At 49.2% G+C, this 17550-nt stretch overlaps 2 long non-coding RNA genes across 2 annotated transcripts; one reads left to right on the plus strand and one right to left on the minus strand.

Moving 5' to 3' along the window:
• Window positions 1-13083: 13083 nt before the first annotated feature.
• On the plus strand, window positions 13084-16004 carry LOC148222440 (uncharacterized). Its single transcript, XR_015806397.1, has 3 exons — window positions 13084-13517; window positions 14180-14278; window positions 15788-16004. It is a non-coding gene; the product is annotated as an uncharacterized LOC148222440 (long non-coding RNA).
• Window positions 14621-17302, minus strand: LOC148222441 (uncharacterized). The gene is made up of 3 exons (XR_015806396.1): window positions 17177-17302; window positions 15908-16075; window positions 14621-15590 (listed from the first exon to the last, which is right to left on the minus strand). It is a non-coding gene; the product is annotated as an uncharacterized LOC148222441 (long non-coding RNA).
• Between the last annotated feature and the right edge of the window lie 248 nt (window positions 17303-17550).

Here is a 17550-nt window from a genome sequence, read left to right on the forward strand (position 1 = left end):
GCAAGCAGTGGATACCAAAAGCTCTAGCCTTACAATTGTTAAAACAACTTCATTAAAGGAGTCGTTCTGTGCCTTCTTTGGGGTGAGGAAAAAAGGCTGAGGGGGGCTCCGACGTGGTTTGGGGCACCCCAAGGTCCCTGGGAGAGGGAGCCGGGCTGCGCTGGAGGAGCAGGTGAGTCGGGCATGGGGGGGGGGTCATGGTGGGTGCCAGAACATTGAGAGGGAGGGGTGGGTGTAGAATGCATGAAAAACAGAACCTTAAAAAATAGCTAAATATAGTCTAAAAGGAATGTTTTATTGGCTTGTGTTTGGCTAGAGGTAGGGTTTTTTTATAGATACTGTAAATAGAAAAGATAAAGAATAAAAATATAGAAGCAAATATAAGAAACCAATATATAAATATATTACATTACATTATATTATGTTATGAAAATAGAAATATATAAATATTCAGACTTTAAAAGGAATGTTTTATTGGTTTTTATTTGGTTAGAGGAGGGTTTTTTGAAAATAATATAGGCAAAAATATACAAATATGCAAAAATAGATACTGACATAAAATGATGATAACTATATATGCATATATATATGTAAGTATAAATCTATAGAAATAAATATAAATATAAAATACATGTATGTAGTATGTAATAGAAATAATTTATCGATTTTAATATGTTCTATTAAATAGTATGTTATAATAGAATGTAAATAGCATCTAGTATATTAATATACTAGTAAAAACTACATGAAATAGTATATAAATATAGAATACACAATATAGACATATAAATCTACAGATATAAATATGAAAACTAAATAGAAAAATATATTCAAATATAATTTAAAATAATCGAGTTTTTTGTTTCTATTTGGTTAGAGGCAGAGCTTTTAAAGAAATAATATTAAAAACTATGAACCTCCAAATATAGATGGATATAGATAAAATAGAAATAACATTAGTAATATAAATCTATGTATATAATGAATAATAAAATAATATTGTATATATGATAAATAGAATAGCAATTAAATTGAATATATGAAATATGTCTAGATTATGACTAGAAATTAAATATTAAAAAATAGATGCTTTATATATATAAAAGGTTTTTTTTTCATTTGGTCAGAGGCAGGGCATTTTTAGTTTGGGTCGGGGTTTTTTTGGGGCGTTCATTGAGAGGATTTTATGACGGGTGGGGACTCTGGTGCTTGGAACTCTCTCCCTTCTCTGTCTGTCCCTGACAGGGCGGCAGTGCCGGGCTGAGTTGGGCGGCAGTGCTGCCGCCGTGTGGACACAGGCGGGTACTGCACCGTGCCCCTCTCAGGATGGCGGAAGGGCCCGCGGGCCGGGACCCAGCCCTGCGGCAGCGCTCAAGATGGCGGCCTCTCTAGGACCCCGGCGGATAGGCGTTTACATAAAACGCCTGTCCGCGCTCGCCGGCGCCCTCACGCCCGCGGCACCGGGGACCGCGCGGCCGTTGTCGGCACGCTCTGACACGTCCGGGAAAATTGTCGGCGAGCGGATCGGCGTCGGCGATGTAATCAGGCATCTTATGCCTACACACCGGGGTCCTGATTTTTTCCCGCCCTTTCTGCCGCCATTTTTGGCAGGTCAGCCGGAGTGCCTCCCGAGGCGCCATTTTGAGAGTGCGGACACACTCAAGATGGCGGCCTCTCTAGGACCCCGGCGGATAGGCGTTTACATAAAACGCCTGTCCGCGCCCGCCGGCGCCCTCACGCCCGCGGCACCGCGGACCGCGCGGCCGTTGTCGGCACGCTCTGAAACATCCGGGAAAATTGTCGGCGAGCGGATCGGCGTCGGCGATGTAATCAGGCATCTTATGCCTACACACCGGGGTCCTGATTTTTTCCCGCCCTTTCTGCCGCCATTTTTGGCAGGTCAGCCGGGGTGCCGCCCGAGCCGCCATTTTGAGAGTGCGGACACACTCAAGATGGCGGCCTCTCTAGGACCCCGGCGGATAGGCGTTTACATAAAACGCCTGCCCGCGCCCGCCGGCGCCCTCACGCCCGCGGCACCGCGGACCGCGCGGCCGTTGTCGGCACGCTCTGAAACATCCGGGAAAATTGTCGGCGAGCGGATCGGCGTCGGCGATGTAATCAGGCATCTTATGCCTACACACCGGGGTCCTGATTTTTTCCCGCCCTTTCTGCCGCCATTTTTGGCAGGTCAGCCGGGGTGCCGCCCGAGGCGCCATTTTGAGAGTCCCGACACGCTCAAGATGGCGGCCTCTCTAGGACCCCGGCGGATAGGCGTTTACATAAAACGCCTGCCCGCGTTCGCCGGCATAAAAATAAATATGCATAAATATAAACATAGACATAAACATGCACAAACGTTAACCTGCATAGATATAAACATAAACATAAACATAAACATAAACATAAACATAAACATAAACATAAACATGCAAAACAATAATAATAAATAGAAATAGAAATAGAAATACAAACATTAATAAAATCAGTGAGAAAGGGGGTAAAATCAGTGAGAAATGGGGGGGAAAAACCATGAAAAATGATGGAAAAATCAGAGAGAAATGGGGGAAAAATCGGTGAGGAATGGGGAAAAAGATCAACGAAAAATTGGGAAAAATCAGTCAGAAGTGGGGGATAAAAATCAGTGAGAAATGGGGGGAAAAGTCGGTGAGAAATGGGGAAAAAATCAGTGATTAATGGGCGGGAAAATGCATGAAAAATGGGGGGAATAATTCAGAGAGAAATGGGGGCAAATATCAGTGAGAAATGGGGGGGAAAATCAGGAAATATCCATGAAAATTGGGGGAAACATCCATGAAAAATGGCGGAAAAAATCAATGAAAAATGGCGGAAAAAATCAATGAAAAATGGCGGAAAAAATCAGTGAGAAATGGGGAAAAATGGGGAAAAAGGAGTGATAAATGGGGGAAAAAATCAGTGAGAAATGGGGAAAAATGGGGAAAAAATCCACGAAAAATGGGTGGAAAAATCCATGAAAAATCAACGGAAAAATCAGTGAGAAATGGGGAAAACATCATGGTGAAATGGGGCAAAAATCAGAGAGAAATGGGGAAAAATCATTGAAAAATGGGGGATAAAAATCAGTGAGAAATGGGGGGAAAATGGGGAAAAACATCAGTGAGAAATGGGGAAAAAAAATCTTTGATAAATTGGGGCAAAAATCATTGAGAAATGGGGAAAATAATCAGTGAGAAATGGGGAAAATTTGGGAAAAATCCAGGAAAATTGCGGGAAAAAATGCTTGAAAAATTGGGGAAAAAATCCGAGAGAAAATCCCCGGGAATCCCCGGGAAAAACCCCCCGGAATCCCCGAGAAAATCCCCCGGAATTCCCCGGGAAAATCCCCCCGGAATCCCCTGGAAAATCCCCCTGAATTCCCCGAGAAACTCATCCCGGAATCCCCGTGATAATCCGTCCGCTATCCCCGAGAAAATCCCCCAGGAATCCCCCAGAAAATCTCCCCGAAATCCCCGGGATAATCTCCCCGGAATCCCCGAGAAAATCCCTCGGAATTCCCCGGGAAAATCCTCCCGGAATCCAAGAGAAAATCCTCCCGGAATCCACGAGAAAATCCGCCCGGAATCCCCGGGAAAATCCCCCCGGAATCCACGCGAAAATCCCCCAGAAATCCCTGTGAAAGCCCCCCCGGAATCCCCAAGAAAATCTCCCCGGAATCCCCGAGAAAATTCGCCCGTAATACTCGGGAAAATATGCCCGGAATCCCCTGGAAAAACCCCCCGGAATCCCCTGGATAATCCCCCCGGAATCCCCGATAAAATCCCCCTGGAATCTCCAGGAAAATGCCCCGGGAATACGCGAGAAAATCCCCCCGGAATCCCCTGGAAAATCCCCCCTGAATCCCCGAGAAAAACCCCCCTGAATCCCCGAGAAAATCCCCCCGGATTCCCCTGAAAATCCCTCGGAATCCCCGGGCAAATCTCCCCGGACTCCCCGAGAAAATCCCCCCGGAATTCCCCGGGAAAATCCCCCCGGAATCCCCGAGAAAATCCCCTAGAATTCCCCGGGATAATCCCCCCGGAATCCCCGAGAAAATCCCCCCGCAATCGCCGAGAAAATCCCCCCGGAATCGCCGGAATCATCCCCTGGAATTCCCCGGGAAAATCATCCCGGAATCCCCGAGAATATCCCCCCGGTATCGCCGAGAAAACCCCCCCGGAATCCCCGGGAAAATCCCTCCGGACTCCCCGAAAAAATCCCCCGGAATCCCCGAGAAAATCCCCCGGAATTTCCCGGGAAAATCACCCCGGAATCCCCGAGAAAATTCTCCCGAAATACTCGGCAAAATCCCCCAGGAATCCACGGAAAATTCCCCGGAATCCAGGATAAAATACCCCGGAATCCCCATGAAAATCCCCCGGAATCCCCGCGAATATCCCCCCGGAATCCCCGGGAAAATCCCCATGAATTCCCCGGGAAAATAATCTCGGAATCCCCGAGAAAATCTCCCCGGAATCACCGAGATAATGGCCCCGGAATACCCGAGAACATCCCCCGGAATTGCCCGAGAAAATCATCCCGTAATCCCCGAGGAAATCCCCCGGAACACTCGGGAAAATCCCCCCGGAATTCCTCGTAAAATCACCCCGGATACCCCGGGAAAATCCCTCCGGACTCCCCGAAAAATTCCCCCCGGAATACTCGGGAAAATCCCCCCGGAATCCCCGAGAAAATCCACCCGGAATCCCCTGGAAAATCCACCGGGAATTCCCCTGGAAATTCCTCGCTGAAACCCCTGGAAAATCCCCCCGGAATTCCCCGGGAATATCCCCTCGGAATCCCCGGGAAAATCCCCCCGGACTCCCCGAAAAAATCCCCCCGGAATACTCGGGAAAATCCCCCCGGAATACTCGGGAAAATCCTCCCGGAATTCCCGAGAAAATCCCCCGGAATTCCCTGAGAAAATCGCCCCGGAATCCCAGTGAAAATCCCCCCGGAATCCCCGGGAAAATCCCCCAGGAATCCCCTAGAAAATCCCCCAGGTATCCCCGATAAAATCCCCCTGGAATCCCCTGGAAAATCCCCCTGGAATCGCGGGGAAAAAGCCCCCCGCATTTCCCGGGAAAAATCCCCCCGGAATCCCCGATAAAATCTCCCCGGAATCCCTGAGAAAATCCCCCCGGAATCCGCGAGAAAATATGCCCAGAATCCCCGATAAAATCCCCCCGGAATCCCCGGGAATATCCCCCAGGAATCCCCGATAAAATCCCCCCGGAATCCCCCAGAAATTCCCCCCGGAATCCCCGACAAAATCCCCCCGGAATTCCCGACAAAATCCTCCCGGAATCCCCGGAAAATCCCCCCGGAATCCCCGGAAAATCCCCGCGGAATTCCGGTCCATTTCTGTAGGAGAATAGTTTGTAAGGATAGTGCAGAAGGCACTAGTTGCCAACGAGTTACAGCTGTACTGATTAGCAAGGAGTGCAAACAGCCTTGCCTGCCCAGTGAGGCTGGTTGTTATAAAAGCGTGGGTCAGCTGGCTGCCAGTTTCACTAAGCACAGCTCCAGCTGGAGGTGCAGAGCCTGCTGCAGTGTGGGCTGGAGCCTGCTGGCTGTGCTGCGAGGAGGAAGGGACACGTGGCCGTGCAAGGGATGGACAAGGTGAGAGGATGCTGTGTGTGGGACAGACAGGCTCAGGTGGCTGGGGAAGGGACAGGCTGGGGTTTAGCCAGTCGTACAGAGGAGAGGAGGAGTCGGTGCTGTGTGGAGCTGCCTGTGAGAAAAGGAGTCAGAGTTGCCTCAAAGAAATCTGTGGAGAGAAGGCATGAAAAGTGTGTAATGAAAGACTCATGTTGGTGCCTGTCATGTCTGTCTTGATATAATTGCTACACGTTTTCTCGGAATGCTTGAATTTAGACATAAAATGAAAACTTTATTGTAAGAAAGGAATGCATTTCTCACCAAAGTGGTGTAGGGTGGGGGATCACAACTCACAGATGGCCTGGAAGCGGAACGGCCACAGGGGTTACTGTAACTGGGCCTCCAGTACCAAAGCCCCAGTGGGTTTAAAGGCTAGAGCTGGGCTGGGATTAGCACGGGCTCTGCAGCTGGGCTCATGCACAGGTCTGTCAGCACTCCTACCCGAGGACAGTCCCTCACCTAGGGAGAGGTTCTAGGCCTGGAGATGAGGCTGAGTTTGGGAAGGGTGATGAGGACATGGTTAGGGAGGGATGTAAATGCATATCAAAAGACTTAATTTTGAGGGGTGGCAAGCATTAGCTATAAACCAGTAAGTATTTACAGCTAAAGGCTGGAGGTGGGGGCTGTCTGAGGAGGACAGGACTGTTTAAGGCTGAAGTTGGAAGAGAAACCTTGGTGAAGCTTTTGCGTTAGAAACGGCCTCACCTGCCAAATCAGATTTTTGTCTTCAGGATTGCATGAGTGAGGATGCCACAGCCAAGGAAAAGGTTCAGGTTTGGGAGGCAAAGGCGAGTTAGGCAGGGCTGCAGGGCTGGGGCTTGGCTGTTTCCATACTGCTCAGGGCAGCAAAGGGTAGCTGGCTCACTGGGCCTTGGATCTAGAACTCTTTCTGGAACAAGGTGGAGAGCTGAGGTTCATGCAAGGAAGGGGCCAGGAATTCTTTGTCTGACTGGAAAATGCCAGAGGGGCAGTGTGTGACTCGGATAGGATGATATGTTCGTCTGGCGAGAGTCACAAAAGAATATTTTGGTTTACTGATAACTGGGCAGCTCAGAAGTTACTACTTGACTTAGTTGCTGCTCCCATCTGTTGCACACATAAACAGAGCAAAGCAGACGAATTCTCTCGGAGCCTGAGGTCTTTGACTGGCCCTCCAAAAATGCTGCCCGCTAAAAAACAGACGTGGGGGAGGAAAGTTGTCAGATACAATAGAGCAAGAAAAGGACACGGGCTTCAAAGTGCCCTCCAGCAGACCACGGAAGTGACCTGTCTGGAAGTGAAACCAGCAGTCTGCTTCCCCAGCCTCCTGGAAGCCTCTAACAGCTACACAGGCAGTGAGGGGAGAGAACAATTCAACCTAAAAATAATTTTCAGTAGCGTTCTGCACTGCTGTTAAAAATACTGCAACCAGGGAATGTGGTGTGGTGATAACTATTAGGCCTGTAAGTCTGGTAACTGGGGCTTTTAGCTCAAACATCTCGGTATGGCTACTTTGAGCCTTGTAAAAGCTGCGTTAAGTCCAATTTCTTGGGTAGTTCTACTAGCTCTAGCCTTGCTTTTCATCCCCTCAGTAACAAAGCAACTCCCTCTCGAGAATGTTATTTACTTTCCATATGATGTGCCTACCGATTTCTGGAATTGCAAATGTCTTTGGATACATGCGTAAATTTAAGTTTCAAGAAAGCTGTCAAGCTAAAACAAAGGCTTGCCATAATGCAGAAGAAAATGTTTTATGGAAGAACTGAGAGGTCCCTACCTGGGCATAGAATTTGCTATACGAAGGTGTGTTCCAAACGGATCTGCCATCTAAACAAGCAGAAAAATAGTTGGAATGTAGTGAGTTCAATTTAACTATTGCTAGAAATAGGAATTATTAGCAGAGCTTGGAGCATGATATCACTAGCAGCAGTAAGACGCTTTTAGTTTGCTTCTCATAAATTACTTGTAAAAAGCATTTGTACCTAGTGTGTAGCAATTAATATTTCCCCATTTTCTTCCCCCCCGCCCCCCAGTCTCAGGTACTCCTTTTATTTTACCCTTTTCTGTCTTGTAACATCACCTTCCTTTATTTTATTCTATCTTCTGTTCTCAGAACATCGCAGCATCCTCTGTCAATGTGAAAGCATTTGTTCATCCTGTCTTGGAATGGCTGTCAATGTTGCCCTCTTCTGGATCACTTTTTTTTTTTTTTTTTTTTTTAACAATATGTTGCTAAATGTCAGGAAAATTAATCCACAAACACCAGCGGTTTATGTCCAAAAAGGAAACAGAGGAGTCCTTTTTGCTTTATTCGAATAAAGGGAGAGGCCATCGGACATTCCCCTGGGATCTCTCAAATTTTTGGAGGACGCAGCCTCCTTTTTATCCTATTTTCCCGGCCGCATTTCCCTCTCTCTTTTCCCATTGGCTGAGGTACTTGAGAGGCACAGACTTCCCGGAACGCCTGATACCTGAAATTCCCCTCTAATGTATAACCCTCCCTTTTAATTTTTAATTCTTATAGAATTCATAGCTTCCCCCCGTTGCTTCTTTCATCTTTCGATATCCAATTTCATTTATCAGCAGCCCTGCAGTTTGTTTGTAAAGGCAACTATCTCTTTCCATTCATCAATCAGTGGAATCCATCCCATTGTTTCTTTTATCTCTCAGTGCTAGCCTTATCTACAGGCTGATCCACAGCTCATTTGTAAAGACAAATTCAACATTCCTCTCAGCTAATAAATGAGAAGTTAGCTGAAAAAAGTAAAAACTGGATTTTTTTTTCCGGTGTGTGTCGGACAATACAGTGGAGAGAATTTGCGGGAGGATGATCGAGGATATCCTATTATAATATCGTTCTCGGACATTTTACTATTTTAGATCATCAGTTGTATTCTGAAAGAAATCTATTTTAATGATATGTGTACGTTTGCACGAAGTTATAGTTAAATATAGCTTGCGGCTGGGCTCTTTAATGAATAGGGGTATTTTTGGTTTTAATTCAATATTTTATGCTTGTGGTGTGTAGTGTGCTGATTTATTTTTTAATGTTATTTACTACGTGCGCTTTTGTTTTTGAGTGAAGGTAACTTTCTGGATGGCTTTGTATTTGAGGCAGAATGAATTGAAGTAGGTTTTTAAAACTGATTTTTCATATGTACGATGGGGAGTTTAGTAGGGGCAGCTCTGATGGTGGGGGCTTGGTTGTTAATTTTATCAGACGGCTTTTGTTAGATACAGCTTTTAATTCTGGAAAGTTTTTTTTTCTAATGTCGTGCTTTGAAGGTGGTTTTCGAGGATGTATGGTATAGCTTTATTTTGTTTGTAGATGGTGTATGATAAGGGCTATGGTCTATTTATCTAATGCCATGTTTTTTCATTCAGGTGTTGATAAGGGAGTTCTTGAATGGCGTTTTGTGTTGTTTTTGTTTTTGGTGGGGCGTTGTTTTTAAAGGATACCTTGATAAGGTTTGCCGATGGCATTCTAGCCTGTAGCATAAGGCATAGGGTAGTTTTTGAATTATTTTGTGGTGGCTTTGATTCTTGCCAGTATGTAGTGTTTGTTTGAGGTAATGCTGTGTAGCTAATTTCTGTTTTCTTATTAATATTAGAATTGGAGTGTTGTAGTATATGGGCTGTTATTATATCATAGGGGTTCTATTTATTTGGTTTGATTGTTTTCTAGTTATGGATAATTTTTCTCAAAAAACCATTTTCAGGATTTCAGGCGTGACACAAAAGAACGCTCAGATTGCTGGAAGGGAAACGTGTGCCCAGATTGTCTCGAAGCAGTGCTGCTGTCGGTTCTCGTTCAGTTGTGTCTTCTGAAAATGAGACTGTTGTATTCATTGCGCTGTGCTAAACACTTGTCATTCTCCCAATGCCAGGAAACAGATGAAGCTTGAAGAAAGAGGAAGGAATTTGGAAGCGTACAAACAAGCTGAGAAGAGGTTCAGAGATCAGGGTGCTCACTGGCAGCAGGGGCTGGGGTTAGGGCTGAGCAGGAGCAAAGCCGGAGCACATCAACCTCACCTCGTGTTTTCTCGGGGGCTTTATGGCCCTGGCAAGAGAGAGATGTTCACTGACGAGTCCCAGGCCGAGCCGTGAGCACAGCATGTTGTGTTGGAGCTGGGGTTTTTTTTTGAGACGTTCAGCAGCCACACTCTCTAGTCAAGAGTCCTGAGGTTTGTTGCTGCTCCACTTTCATCCTCATATCCAGCTTCCAGCCCTTTTCTTCTCTCTGTCCAGTGTGTCTTTTGTGTTCCTTTCTTGTCCTGTGTGCTCCCCATCCCATTCCCGTTCCCTACGGAGGGGGAGGGTGTGGAGACTGGGGGCTCCGACGTGGTTTGGGGCACCCCAAGGTCCCTGGGAAAGGGAGCCGGGCTGCGCTGGAGGAGCAGGTGAGTCGGGCATGGGGGGGGGGGGGGGGGGGGGGGGTCATGGTGGGTGCCAGAACATTGACAGGGAGGGGTGGGTGTAGAATGCATGAAAAACAGAACCATAAAAAATACCTAAATATAGTCTAAAAGGAATGTTTAAATGCTTTTTATTTGGGTAGAGGCACGGTTTTTATAGCTAATATAAAAATAAAATATAAAGAATAGAAATAGATTGGTATACATGTAAAATATAATGAAATATAAGTAGCAAATATCTATGAAAAATCTAGTGTATAACAGAAATAATGCAAATATAAGAATATGTATAAATATAAAATAGAGCTATGAGAATGGGAATAAGAATGGGGTAAAACATCAGTGAGAAATGGAAAAAAACCACATGAAAAATGGTGGGAAAATCAGTGAGAAATGGAGAAAAATCAGTGAAAAACGGGGGGGGAATCTTTGAAAAATGGGGAAAAAAATCAGTGAGAAATGGGGGAAAAAAAATCCATGAAAAATGGGGGAATAAATCAGTGAGAAACGGGGAAAAGTGGGGGAAAAAATAATTGAGAAATGGGGGAAAAAATCCGTGACGAATGGCGGGAAAAGTCATTAAGAAATGGGGGAAAAATCAGTGAGAAACAGGGAAAAAAATCAATGAGAAATGGGGGAAAATTTGGGACAAAATCAGCGAGAAATGGGGGAAAAATCAGTGGTAAATGGGGGAAAAGTCGATGAAAAATGGGGGAATATTCAGTGAGAAATGGGGGGGGGGGAAATCAGTGAGAAATGGGGAAAAAATCCATGGAAAACAGGCAAACAATCCATGGGCAATGGCGGGAACAGAGCGAGCTGTTGTTGCTCGTGCTGTGGTGGCCGATGCTGTGGGGAAAAAATAAGTGAAAAATGGGGGCAATAATCAGTGATAAATGGGGAGAAAATCAGTGATTAATGGGCGGAAAAATGCATGAAAAATGGAAGGAAAAATTCAGAGAGAAATGGGGGCAAATATCAGTGATAAATGGGGAAAAAAAATCAGTGATTAATGGGGGGAAAAATGCATGGAAAATGGGGGGAAAATTCAGAGAGAAATGGGGGCAAAAATCAGTGAGCAATGGGGGGGAAAATCGGGAAATATCCATGGAAAAATGGGGGGAAAAAATCAGTGAGAAATGGGGGAAAAAATCAGTGAGAAATTGGGGAAACATCATGGTGAAATGGGAAAAAAAAAATCTTTGATAATATGGGAAACAAATCATTGAGAAATGGGGGAAAAAAATCAGTGAGAAATGGGGAAAATATGGGAAAAAATCCACGAAAATTGCGGGAAAAAATGCATGAAAAATTGGGGAAAAATCAGTAAGAAATGGGGGAAAAAATCCATGAAAAATGGCGGGAAAAATCAGATCGGCGATCGATAGCTAATGCGTGCCGATCGATTAGATCGGCGATCGATTGATCACGACTACCGATCGATTATATCGGCGATCGATTGCTAATGCCTGCAGATCGATTAGATCGGCGATAGATTGATCGCGCCTGCCGATCGATTAGATCGGCGATCGATTGCTAATGCCTGCCGATCGATTAGATCGGCGATCGATTGATCGCGCCTGCCGATCGATTAGATCGGTGATCGATTGCTAATGCCTGCCGATCGATTAGATCGGCGATCGATTGATGGCGCCTGCCGATCGATTAGATCGGCGATCGATTGGTAATGCCTGCCGATCGATTAGATCGGCGATCGATTGATCGCGCCTGCCGATCGATTAGATCGGCGATCGATTGCTAATGCCTGCCGATCGATTAGATCGGCGATCGATTGATCGCGCCTGCCGATCGATTAGATCGGCGATCGATTGCTAATGCCTGCCGATCGATTAGATCGGCGATCGATTGATGGCGCCTGCCGATCGATTAGATCGGCGATCGATTGCTAATGCCTGCTGATCGATTAGATCGGCGATCGATTGATCGCGCCTGCCGATCGATTAGATCGGCGATCGATTGCTAATGCCTGCCGATCGATTAGATCGGCGATCGATTGCTAATGCCTGCCGATCGATTAGATCGGCGATCGATTGATCGCGCCTGCCGATCGATTAGATCGGCGATCGATTGATGGCGCCTGCCGATCGATTAGATCGGCGATCGATTGATCGCGCCTGCCGATCGATTAGATCGGCGATCGATTGCTAATGCCTGCCGATCGATTAGATCGGCGATCGATTGATCGCGCCTGCCGATCGATTAGATCGGCGATCGATTGCTAATGCCTGCCGATCGATTAGATCGGCGATCGATTGATCGCGCCTGCCGATCGATTAGATCGGCGATCGATTGCTAATGCCTGCCGATCGATTAGATCGGCGATCGATTGATCGCGCCTGCCGATCGATTAGATCGGCGATCGATTGCTAATGCCTGCCGATCGATTAGCTCGGCGATCGATTGATCGCGCCTGCCGATCGATTAGATCGGCGATCGCTTTCCAATGCCTGCCGATCGATTGCTAATGCACACTATTTGCACACTCCTTGCACACCCTTTGCACTCGTACAGAGGCAGGAGGTTTGTCAGTTCTGGTCGGGGTTTTTTGGGGCGTTCATTCCGGGGGATTTCCTCAAGGATTGGGACACTCCTTGATTCCATCCCTTGCCTGTCTCCCAAGCGCCACCCTGTGGGCAGAGCGCGGTACTGCGCGCCTGCCTCTCCCAAGATGGCGGCTCGGGTGTCGCTCCCCGACCTTCTAACTCTGGCTGCAAAAGGAGGGGGGCACAGCAAGGAGCCCGCTCGCTCTAGTGGGATGCCTGCGCACGACGCCGACACCGATGCCACGGGTGCGATTTTCGGCGGCGTTTCCAATCGTGCGGACATCTCCTTCAGCCCGCTTCGGCCCGGGGGAGAGGGGCGGGGCCGCCAGCGATGGTCCCGGCGCAGCCCGGGCAGGCTCGGGGCGGAGCCGGGGCTTGGCGAGGCGGGGCACGGAGGTCCCGGGGACGGGACCGGGCGGGGCCGGGGCGGTGCTTTAGGGGCGGTCCCCAGTGGTCCCGGGCGGCACCGGGGGCGGGGCCGGGTGATCCCGGAGCGGTACCGAGCTGTGCTGGGGACGGTGCTGCAGGGGCGGTGCCGGGCCCGCCTCAGGGTGATTGAATGCCCAGAAATCGCCTCCTCTGCCCCGTGCTCACACTGAGCTGCGGGCTGCAGCGTGCTGTCGGAGCTCCGCACACAGCACGGATTTGGGCTTCCCCTCCTCTCAAACCCTCTCCCCCTTCTTCCTCCTCCTCATCTTCCTCTTTGTCCTCTGTCACTGCTGAGGCTCTGGAAAGAACTGAAATTCTGCAGGGAGAGATGTCCTCTCGTGGCCCCAGGGACTGCCTCGGCACGGGCCACGAGCGCCTCCGGCCCCTGCCTTCTCCTGCTTGAAAAGATCACCTGGAGCCCGAGCTCGGGGGGGTGAAATCAGCTGAAATCCAGGTAACTCTGTCAAGTGCCCCCCAGGGACATCGGCGGGGCTGGGGGATGAGGGTTTGAAACAGCAAATTCTTTGGAATATACACCTGTCCCTGTGCCGATGCTGCTGAGCTTCCTGCCACAGTATATCCCCACTCCATGAGGCGCTGTGAGGTTATGGCAGTGGGAATTGAGCAGGGAATTCGGGGCTATGGGCATAATTCACGGGAGCTAGCAAAGCTGACAGCCAACCCCAAATCGGGGCACAGCACAGAGAACAATCTGTGTGCTGCCCTGTCAGCTCAAGCTCCTGGGCTGGGAAGTATTGGGAGTTAAATGTATGGAATTACACAAATCACAGCAACTGGCATCACCCAGAGGGACAATCCAAGGCCCAAACAATTCCTCCACAGTCCACTCTGGGAAAAACACCCTGTGCCTGCCAGGAGCTCTGACCCTGCTTTTCCTACCAGCTCCTGAGCAGTGTCAGGGCCACCACGACGCCTTTAAAATCCAGATAAACCCCAAATCCTACACAGTGAATAATCCAAAGAAAGTACTGAATTGTTGTCATTAAAAGCTCAAAACTCATTAAGAATTCTATGACAACAGTGTAATGGACTCCCAGGAACCTCATGAATGCTCTCGGTTTCATTTTTGTGTATTTTTACTCCCTCATTTGGCAGCTTGTAAAACTTATCCTGGAATTCAGAGGTCAAGCAGGATCGACTTTGGATTGACCTTCACCTCTGGTCCCACTTTGTGCAAACACAACTCGTGCCCAGGTGGGTGAACTCATCACCTCAGCTTTTCACTCCAGAGTATCCCCTCCTTATTTCCCTGTAGATGAACTCAGATCCACTCCTCACCTCCACTGGTCATCCAAGCGTCCATTCTGTTCCCCACAGGCCCTGGTGGCCCCAGGGAGCTCCCTTGGCCTTTCTCCTGCCCCTCTGCAGCCCGAGGTCGCTACACAAACAGTTCTTGTGTCCCCTCTAAATGACCCCGGGTTTTCTGCTCAATGAATGGCATGACCCGTGCCCACTGCTCATGATTCACCCAACCAAAATCAAGAGCAAATGTTGCTTGGGCTTTAAGAACTTGAAATAACTCTGAAGCAAAAGAAATCACCTTTTTCTTCTGGTTTTTATTTTTATTTTTTCATTTAAGATGCTGGACTTGCCTCTGTGGATGTGTGCTGAGCTCTCACTGCAGGGGACTGTCAGGCCTGAATGGCTGTGAGTTCGTGTTCTTCTCAGTAGGGAATCAGAAATTATTCTTAGACCATAGAATTGTTTTCTGAAACCTTTCCCCTTTCCTCTTTGTGCCTTTGAATTTTTCAGCTGTTCCCTGTTGTCACTTCCCCTGCCTGACTTCTGTGCAGCTCCTAGCTGGGAAAAACTGGGAAAACTTAGGGGGTACAGAGGTGGAATTTTTGGCTGGATTTTTCTAACATTTCTAATTTTGCTGAACTTATTTCCCCAGTGAGAAGAGCACGAACTCACAGCCATGCAGGCCTGACAGTCACTGCGGGAAATCTGACACAGTATTAATAAGTAACCTTTCCTGAGAGCAGTCACCACCCCAGTCCTCCAGCCTTGTCAAATGTTTGCAATGAATGGACCCAAGTTCTAATCCTTAATCTAAATTTATGTCAGCTTTTGTTAGAAAGATACCGGACAGTAAATCATACAAGAGAATTTAAAAATTGCACAAAGAATAACCGGCCCAGACCAAACCCAACCGCCCCCATCAGTGCTCCACCCCAATTTTGGGAGAAACAGTGATACAGTTTATAAATACTCTCCTTCCACACTATTCAGTCCTTCACCGCACATCCCCAGAGAGGAGTCCCTCAGACCTTGCTCCCCTGAACACCAGGAGAGCTGGAGTTTCACCCAGATCCCACATTCCCATGGCAGTTAATCCCAGCAGGGAGGCAAAGAGGAACCCTGCATCCTCTGACATAGCCCACAGCACGGGCAGCACCAGGAGCCCTCCAGGCTCAGACCTCTGGTGCTGAAGCCTCTGGGCTTTGGCTGATCAAACACCACAGCTCTTGGCAAAGATGCCAGGAGAGTCGTGATTCTTCCTGTCCTGAAAGAGAGGAGGAAAAGAAAATTAAGTCGACTGCAGAAGGATTCCAGCTCTCAACTTCTGCTCTGATTCCTCACTCTGGGGTTTTATCCATGACAAGTGACACCAATTCAGAGTGCCCTTTTCCAGCATTTTTATTCCTAACTATTAAAAGGATGCTCATTTCTCTTATTGTATTCTTTGCTTAATTTTATTAGAGGCATTTTCATCCCAGACCCCACTTGTCAGTTCTTCAATCCTTTAGCACTGGACTTGGCACAAAGGGATACCCGTGGTGCTGCATCACAAGAAATCCCAAAGAGAAACCCCTTCCAAACCTGACGGAGAAAGCTTTCAAGGCACTCCAGAACACAGACAGCTTTTCCTGCCTTGTCAGGCCACACCAATTCTGTCCCATCCACCTGAACTGTGCAGGTGAGGAAAAGGCTTTCCTTGCTCCTCGGGAATCACTGTCTGAGACCACAGATGTCCATCCTGGGCAGCACCTGGAAACAACGTGGGAAAGGCAAAATGAGAGTGTTTTCTATCAGAAAATTACTACTACTAATAAAAATAACAATCAGAACTTCTGGACAAATTTAGTAACATCACTTTGATATGAGAAATACAGGCCATGCCCATCCTTGTAGCCCAGGTGAAAACAGGAAGGAGAACTAGAGGAAAAGCAGAGTCCCTTATTTGATCTCTGGACACAAACTGAGGCCTTTTCCCTGTGAAACCAAACTCACCCTTCCAGGGTTCCTGAGATCAGCTACGAGGAGGCTTTTGGCACTCCAAGAGCAGCTGGGTCACAGCTGGATGCGGCTTGGGTCTGGGAGACACCGTGCTCCTTCTGGAATTATAGCACGCAAATGCCTGCTCCTGGCCCCAGGCCCGGAGATAAAATCTGTGGGGTTTTTCCCTGTGCAACATTGTTCACCCCTCCCAGGTTCCTGAGATCTGCACAGAGGAGGCTTTGGGCACCCCAAAGGCAGCCAGGGTTACAGGTGGGGGCAGCTTGGGGCTGGGAGAAATCCTCATCCATTTGGAATTTTATCAGGCAGAAACCTGGCTGGGTGCACAGGTCTCTGGACACGACCAGTGGCCCTTTCCCCTGTGAAACAAAACTCACCCTGCCAGGCTCCTGAGACCACTTAGGAGGAGGGGTTTGACTCTCCAAGAGCAGTCGCAACGAGAGATGCTCACACAGAAGGCCATGCAGAAGAGGAAACGAGCGCACCCGCAGCCCCCCAAGGCGCGCCCCAACGCCCCAGACCCGGCACTGCCAGCTCGGGCAGTCCCATAAAGCATCCCCCGCCTCCGCAGCGGCGGGACAGGCGGGGCCCGGGGTCCCGAGGAAACCGAGCGTGCCCGGAGGCGCGGCAGGACGGCAGCGCAGCGCCGCCTGGCGGCGGAGCAGGAGAGCAGCGCCGGGCCCCATGGCAGTATCGGTACCCGTGCGCCCCCTGCTGTCCGCGGCGATGCAGCGCCCGATGCCGAGTTCCACGCCCGTGTCGCCGAGGGAGAGGGGCACCGCTGGCTGGGGCCTCCCCGCCGACACGGACAGAAGCCGAAGCAGAAGCCCCGGTGCCATTGGCGGCCCCTACCCAGCGGGCCGGGCTCCGCCGGGCCCGCGGCCCCGCGCGGTATCGGGTCGGCCCGCTCCCGTCTTCGTCGCACCCGGGCCCTGCTCCTGGCATGAAGCGCGTCACCGCCCCGCGCCGTCCCGCCCCCCCGCGCGTCATCGCGTGCGTTCGGCGGCCCGCCCCGGGGGCGGTGCCGGGGGCGCTACCCGGGGCGGTGCCGGGGCAGTGCCGGGGGCGGCACCGGGGGCGGTGCCGGGGGCGTTCCCGGTCGCCGTGCCGGGGTAGCCCGGGGAGCGGTTCCGGGAGCGGTTCGGGGGGCGGTGCCGATTGCAGTCCCGGTCCCTGTCTCCAGTCCCCGTCCCCGATCCCGGTTCCGGTCCCTGTCCCAGGTCCCC

Source organism: Sturnus vulgaris, chromosome 12, assembly GCF_052056855.1.
Source record: "Sturnus vulgaris isolate bStuVul1 chromosome 12, bStuVul1.hap1, whole genome shotgun sequence".
NCBI lineage: Eukaryota > Metazoa > Chordata > Aves > Passeriformes > Sturnidae > Sturnus > Sturnus vulgaris.